The sequence below is a fragment of the Dicentrarchus labrax genome, unplaced genomic scaffold (assembly GCF_905237075.1).
Source record: "Dicentrarchus labrax unplaced genomic scaffold, dlabrax2021, whole genome shotgun sequence".
NCBI lineage: Eukaryota > Metazoa > Chordata > Actinopteri > Moronidae > Dicentrarchus > Dicentrarchus labrax.
The window spans coordinates 1-7216 of record NW_026136710.1 but is presented as its reverse complement, the minus strand read 5'-3'; the positions used below and the strand labels follow the sequence as shown (position 1 = coordinate 7216).

Sequence of the window (7216 nt, the reverse complement as noted above, 5' to 3'; positions counted from 1 at the left end):
AGCTTTATCAAAGAGGAATGTCTTAAGCCTACTCTTGAATGTGGTGAGGGTGTCTGCCTCCCGAACCACAACTGGAAGCTGGTTCCACAGGAGAGGAGCTTGGTAACTGAAGGCTCTGGCTCCTGTTCTACTTTTAGAGACTATAGGAACCACAAGTAGCCCAGCATTCAGAGAACGTAGTGTTCTAGTGGGGTAATAGGGTACTATGAGCTCTTTTAAGATATGAAGGGGCCTGACCATGAAGAGCTTTATAGGTGAGGAGGAGTATTTTAAATTCAATTCTACATTTTATAGGGAGCCAATGCAGAGTAGCTAGTACAGGAGAGATGTGATCTCTTTTTTCTAGTTCCTGTCAGTACTCGTGCTGCAGCGTTCTGAATTAATTGGAGCGTTTTAATGGACTTATTGGGGCAACCTGATAATAAAGAGTTGCAGTAATCCAGCCTTGAAGTAACAAATGCATGGATTAGTTTTTCTGCATCTGTCTGTGATAGTATGTGTCTAATTTTTTCTAATATTACGTAAATGAAAGAAGGCAGTCCTAGAGGTCTGCTTTATGTGGGAGTTAAATGACAAATCCTGATCAAAGATAACTCCAAGATTCCTGACAGTGGTGCTAGAGGCCAAGTTAATGCCATCTAGAGTGACTATATCTTTAGACAATGAGTCTCTAAGGTTTTTTGGGGCCAAGAACAAGAATTTCGGTTTTTCTGAGTTTAACATCAGAAAATTGCAGGTCATCCAGGATTTTATGTCCTTAAGACATGTTTGTAATTTAGATAATTGATTAATTTCATTGGGTTTGATTGATAGATATAACTGCGTATCATCTGCATAACAGTGAAAGTTAATGGAGTGATTCCTAATAATGTTGCCTAAAGGGAGCATATATAAGTAAATAGTATTGGTCCAAGTACAGAACCTTGTGGAACTCCATGACTAACTTTAGTATTTATGGAGGATTCATCGTTAACATGTACAAACTGAGAACGATCTGATAAGTATGACTTAAACCAGGTTAGGGCAGTTCCTTTAATGCCAATTTGATGCTCAAGTCTCTGTAAAAGAATATCATGGTCAATGGTGTCAAATGCAGCACTAAGATCTAATAATACAAGTACAGAGACAAGTCCATTGTCAGAAGCAGTCAGAAGGTCATTATTAACTTTAACCAGAGCTGTCTCTGTGCTATGATGAACTCTAAATCCTGACTGAAAATCCTCAAATAAACTATTGTTATGTAGAAAGTCACACAACTCTTTGGCGACTACTTTCTCCAGAATCTTAGAGAGGAACGGGAGGTTAGAAATCGGTCTATAGTTGGCTAAAACCCCTGGGTCAAGAGTAGACTTTTAAGAAGGGGTTTAATTGCAGCTACTTTAAAGGACTGTGGTACATATCCTGATAATAAAGAAAGATTAATCATATCCAGTAAAGAAGTGCCAATTAAGGGAACAACTTCTTTAAGCAGCCTAGTTGGGATCGGGTCTAACAGACAGGTTGATGGCTTCGATGAAGAAATGATTGAAGTTAACTGATGAAGATCGATAGCAGAAAAACAGTCTAAATATACATCTAAGTTTACATTGACAGAAGTCCCTGAACTTGGAGAGCCACTGATAACTGTTGATGGCAGTTGGTGATTAATTTTTTCTCTAATAGTAATAATTTTATTATAGAAGAAGCTCATGAAGTCATTGCTACTTAAGTTTATGGGGATATGTGGCTCGATAGAGCTGTGACTCTCTGTCAGCCTGGCTACAGTGCTGAAGAGGAACCTAGGGTTATTCTTATTTTCTTCTATTAGTGCTGAGTAATAGGCTCCTCTGGCATTACGGAGGGCCTTTCTATAAATCTTAAGATCATCTTGCCAATTTGAGCGATATTCTGATAATTTGGAAGAGCGCCATTTCCTTTCAGATTTCCTAGCTATTTGTTTTAATTGGTGGGTTTGGTGGTTATACCAAGGTGCTAGTCTCCTATGTTTTAATAATTTCCTTTTTATAGGAGCGATAGAGTCTAATGTTGATCGTAGTGAGCCTGTAGCACTATCGACAAGATTATCAATTTCAGAGGGACTAAAGTTGTTATAGGACTCTGTTAAATTCAGACATGGCATTGAATTAAACACTGAAGGAATCTCCTCCTTAAATTTAGCTACAGCACTGTCAGATAGACATCTGCTGTAGGAAGTTTTGCCTAATGGCTTATAATCTAATAGTATGAATTCAAAAGTTACTAAATAATGGTCAGATAGGAAAGGATTATGTGGGAAGACTATTAAATGTTCAATATCAATGCCATATGATAAAACAAGGTCAAGAGTGTGATTAAAACAATGAGTTGGTTTATTTACACTCTGACAGAAGCCAATTGAGTCTATTAATGATATAAATGCATTACTAAGGCTGTCATTGTCAACATCCACATGAATATTAAAATCACCTACAATAATTACTTTATCTGATTTAAGGACTAAGCTTGATAGAAACTCTGAAAATTCAGATATAAAATCAGAGTACGGTCCAGGAGGCGCGGTACACTATAACAAATAGAACTGGCTGCAGTGTTTTCCAGTTTGGGTGAGAAAGACTAAGAACAAGGCTTTCAAATGAATTATAATTTAGTTTAGGTTTAGGGTCCATTAAAACGCTCGAATCATATATGGCTGCTACTCCACCTCCTCGGCCTGTGCCTCGAGGAATGTGAGTATTAATATGACTGGGGGGTGGATTCATTTAGGCTAACATACTCCTCGTGGGACAACCAGGTCTCAGTAAGACAAAGTAAATCAATATCATAATCTGATATTAATTCATTCACTAAAACAGCTTTAGAGGACAGAGACCTGATATTTAACAGCCCACATTTCATTCTCTTATTTTGTGCTACTGAGGAGTTGGTTTTAATTTTTATTAGATTTTTATGTTGAACTCCTCTTGTTTTTATTTCTTTAAATAGTTTAGGTGGTCGGGGGACAGACACAGTCTCTATGGGGTTTTGGGTGGGTGACTGTTCTAAAGAAAGCGCAGAGAAGTGTGTAAGACAGCAGCTCTGCTTCCTGGTCCTAACTCTGGACTGTCAGGTTTTAGAGATAAACTTCGCCATATTTCTAGATAAGAGAGCCGCTCCATCCAAAGTGGGATGGATGCCGCCTCTCCTAATCAGACCAGGTTTTCCCCAAAAAGGCTTCCAGTTATCAATGAAGCCCACATCGTTTGCTGGACACCACCTCGACAGCCAGCGGTGGAATGACGACATGCAGCTATACATGTCATCACTGGTCACATTGGGGAGGGGTCCAGAGAAAACTACGGTGTCCGACATTGTCTTAGCATAGTTACACACCGACTCCACATTAATCTTAGTGACCTCCGATTGGTGTAAACGGGTGTCGTTACCGCCGACGTGGATAACAATCTTACTGTATTTACGTTTATCTTTAGCCAGCAGTTTTAAATTTGATTCAATGTCGCCCGCTCTGGCCCCAGGGATGCATTTAACTATGGCCGCTGGCCTCGCTAACTTCACGTTTCTGACTATGGAGCTGCCAATAACCAGAGTTGGTTCCTCAGCGGGTGTATCGCTGAGTGGGGAAAATGTATTAGAAACGTGAATGGGTTGGTAATGACCTGTGGGCTTCGCCGTTCTAGTCTTCCTTCGCTCAGTCACCCAGCCTCCCTGTCTTCCCGGCTGCTCGGGAACTACCGGGGAACTACCGGAGGAACTACCGGGGAACTACCGGAGGAACTACCGGGGGATCTACAGAGCTAACAGAAGCTACCTTCGGTCGGACCGCACCGGCTACTGGGGGCTGGCTAACTATAGTGGCTAAAGATATCTCAGTGGTGCGGTACCGTTCCTCTAACTCACTAAGCCTCGCCTCCAGCGCAGTAAATAAACTACATTTAATACAGGTACCATTATCTTTAAAGGAGGCAGAGGAATAACTGAACATCTGACACACTGAGCAGGACAGAGCAGAGGGAGAGGGAGAAGCCATAGCTAACTGCTAATGCTAATGAAACTAGAGTGTATGAAAAACTTTGAAAGTAGTGAAAAGTCCCTAAAAGAGGGAGAAACTCGGAGTGTTTAAGTAGAACTAGTCTACGTTTAAATGTTAAGCGGGTAAATAACCGCTGTAACGAGTAAAACTAATTTATATTTAGCGTTCACTGACAGAGCTACAGCACCAAACAGTGTACACAGAGCAGGAAGTAAACCGGAAGTGAGTCAGTACGCTTACCGTAGCACGTCCAATCAATCACCTTGCTACTACCGAGGGTTCCCTCATTAATAGACTCAATTGGCTTCTGTCAGTGTAAATAAACCAACTCATTGTTTTAATCACACTCTTGACCTTGTTTTATCATATGGCATTGATATTGAACATTTAATAGTCTTCCCACATAATCCTTTCCTATCTGACCATTATTTAATAACTTTTGAATTCATACTATTAGATTATAAGCCATTAGGCAAAACTTCCTACAGCAGATGTCTATCTGACAGTGCTGTAGCTAAATTTAAGGAGGAGATTCCTTCAGTGTTTAATTCAATGCCATGTCTGAATTTAACAGAGTCCTATAACAACTTTAGTCCCTCTGAAATTGATAATCTTGTCGATAGTGCTACAGGCTCACTACGATCAACATTAGACTCTATCGCTCCTATAAAAGGAAATTATTAAAACATAGGAGACTAGCACCTTGGTATAACCACCAAACCCGCCAGTTAAAGCAAATAGCTAGGAAATCTGAAAGGAAATGGCGCTCTTCCAAATTATCAGAATATCGCTCAAATTGGCAAGATGATCTTAAGATTTATAGAAAGGCCCTCCGTAATGCCAGAGGAGCCTATTACTCAGCACTAATTGAAGAAAATAAGAACAACCTAGGTTCCTCTTCAGCACTGTAGCCAGGCTGACAGAGAGTCACAGCTCTATCGAGCCACATATCCCCATAAACTTAAGTAGCAATGACTTCATGAGCTTCTTCTATAATAAAATTATTACTATTAGAGAAAAAATTAATCACCAACTGCCATCAACGGTTATCAGTGGCTCTCCAAGTTCAGGGACTTCTGTCAATGTAAACTTAGATGTATATTTAGACTGTTTTTCTGCTATCGATCTTCATCAGTTAACTTCAATCATTTCTTCATCGAAGCCATCAACCTGTCTGTTAGACCCGATCCCAACTAGGCTGCTTAAAGAAGTTGTTCCCTTAATTGGCACTTCTTTACTGGATATGATTAATCTTTCTTTATTATCAGGATATGTACCACAGTCCTTTAAAGTAGCTGTAATTAAACCCCTTCTTAAAAAGTCTACTCTTGACCCAGGGGTTTTAGCCAACTATAGACCAATTTCTAACCTCCCCTTCCTCTCTAAGATTCTGGAGAAAGTAGTCGCCAAAGAGTTGTGTGACTTTCTACATAACAATAGTTTATTTGAGGATTTTCAGTCAGGATTTAGAGTTCATCATAGCACAGAGACAGCTCTGGTTAAAGTTAATAATGACCTTCTGACTGCTTCTGACAATGGACTTGTCTCTGTACTTGTATTATTAGATCTTAGTGCTGCATTTGACACCATTGACCATGATATTCTTTTACAGAGACTTGAGCATCAAATTGGCATTAAAGGAACTGCCCTAACCTGGTTTAAGTCATACTTATCAGATCGTTCTCAGTTTGTACATGTTAACGATGAATCCTCCATAAATACTAAAGTTAGTCATGGAGTTCCACAAGGTTCTGTACTTGGACCAATACTATTTACTTTATATATGCTCCCTTTAGGCAACATTATTAGGAATCACTCCATTAACTTTCACTGTTATGCAGATGATACGCAGTTATATCTATCAATCAAACCCAATGAAATTAATCAATTATCTAAATTACAAACATGTCTTAAGGACATAAAATCCTGGATGACCTGCAATTTTCTGATGTTAAACTCAGAAAAAACCGAAATTCTTGTTCTTGGCCCCAAAAACCTTAGAGACTCATTGTCTAAAGATATAGTCACTCTAGATGGCATTAACTTGGCCTCTAGCACCACTGTCAGGAATCTTGGAGTTATCTTTGATCAGGATTTGTCATTTAACTCCCACATAAAGCAGACCTCTAGGACTGCCTTCTTTCATTTACGTAATATTAGAAAAATTAGACACATCCTATCACAGACAGATGCAGAAAAACTAATCCATGCATTTGTTACTTCAAGGCTGGATTACTGCAACTCTTTATTATCAGGTTGCCCCAATAAGTCCATTAAAACACTCCAATTAATTCAGAACGCTGCAGCACGAGTACTGACAGGAACTAGAAAAAGAGATCACATCTCTCCTGTACTAGCTACTCTGCATTGGCTCCCTGTAAAATGTAGAATTGAATTTAAAATACTCCTCCTCACCTATAAAGCTCTTCATGGTCAGGCCCCTTCATATCTTAAAGAGCTCATAGTACCCTATTACCCCACTAGAACACTACGTTCTCTCGAATGCTGGGCTACTTGTGGTTCCTATAGTCTCTAAAAGTAGAACAGGAGCCAGAGCCTTCAGTTACCAAGCTCCTCTCCTGTGGAACCAGCTTCCAGTTGTGGTTCGGGAGGCAGACACCCTCACCACATTCAAGAGTAGGCTTAAGACATTCCTCTTTGATAAAGCTTATAGTTAGGGCTGGATCAGGTGAGTCCTGAACCATCCCTTAGTTATGCTGCTATAGGCCTAGACTATCGGGGGATTTCCCATGGTGCACTGAGCTACTCTCTTCCTCTCTCTTTCTGCACTCATTCATGTCCCTTTAATGCATGTTACTAACTCCACTTCTTCCCGGAGTTCTTGTGCTTTCTCGTCTCGCAGGTTCTCGTGGATCCTGGTGGAGCCTCCTGCCATGGTCCTGCTTGACTGCCATTGCCAATACTGTTGTTGCTGTGCACCTGTCTGTCTGTCTGTCGCTCTCTCTCTCTCTCTCTCTCTCCCCCAACTGGTCGAGACAGACGACCACCCACCTAGAGCCGGAGGATCTGTCCTAGGTTTCTGCCTTTTAACAGGCAGTTTTTCCTTGCCCTTGTCGCCAAGTGCTTGCTCATGGTGGTACTGTTGGGTCTCTGTAATTAATGTTAAAGAGTTCGGTCTAGACCTGCTCTATTTGAAAAGTGTCCTGAGATAACTTCTGTTATGAATTGGCGCTATACAAATAAAATTGA

General features: G+C 40.3%; 1 protein-coding gene across 1 annotated transcript in view; it reads left to right on the top strand.

Annotated features, from left to right (window-relative positions):
* Positions 1 to 7209, top strand: part of LOC127370212 (uncharacterized) — a 28992-nt gene extending 21783 nt beyond the window's left edge. The window contains exon 3 of the mRNA XM_051412077.1: positions 7043 to 7209. The gene's annotated coding sequence lies outside the window, so the exon portion shown is untranslated. The remainder of the gene's footprint in view (positions 1 to 7042) is intronic.
* Positions 7210 to 7216: the final 7 nt, after the last annotated feature.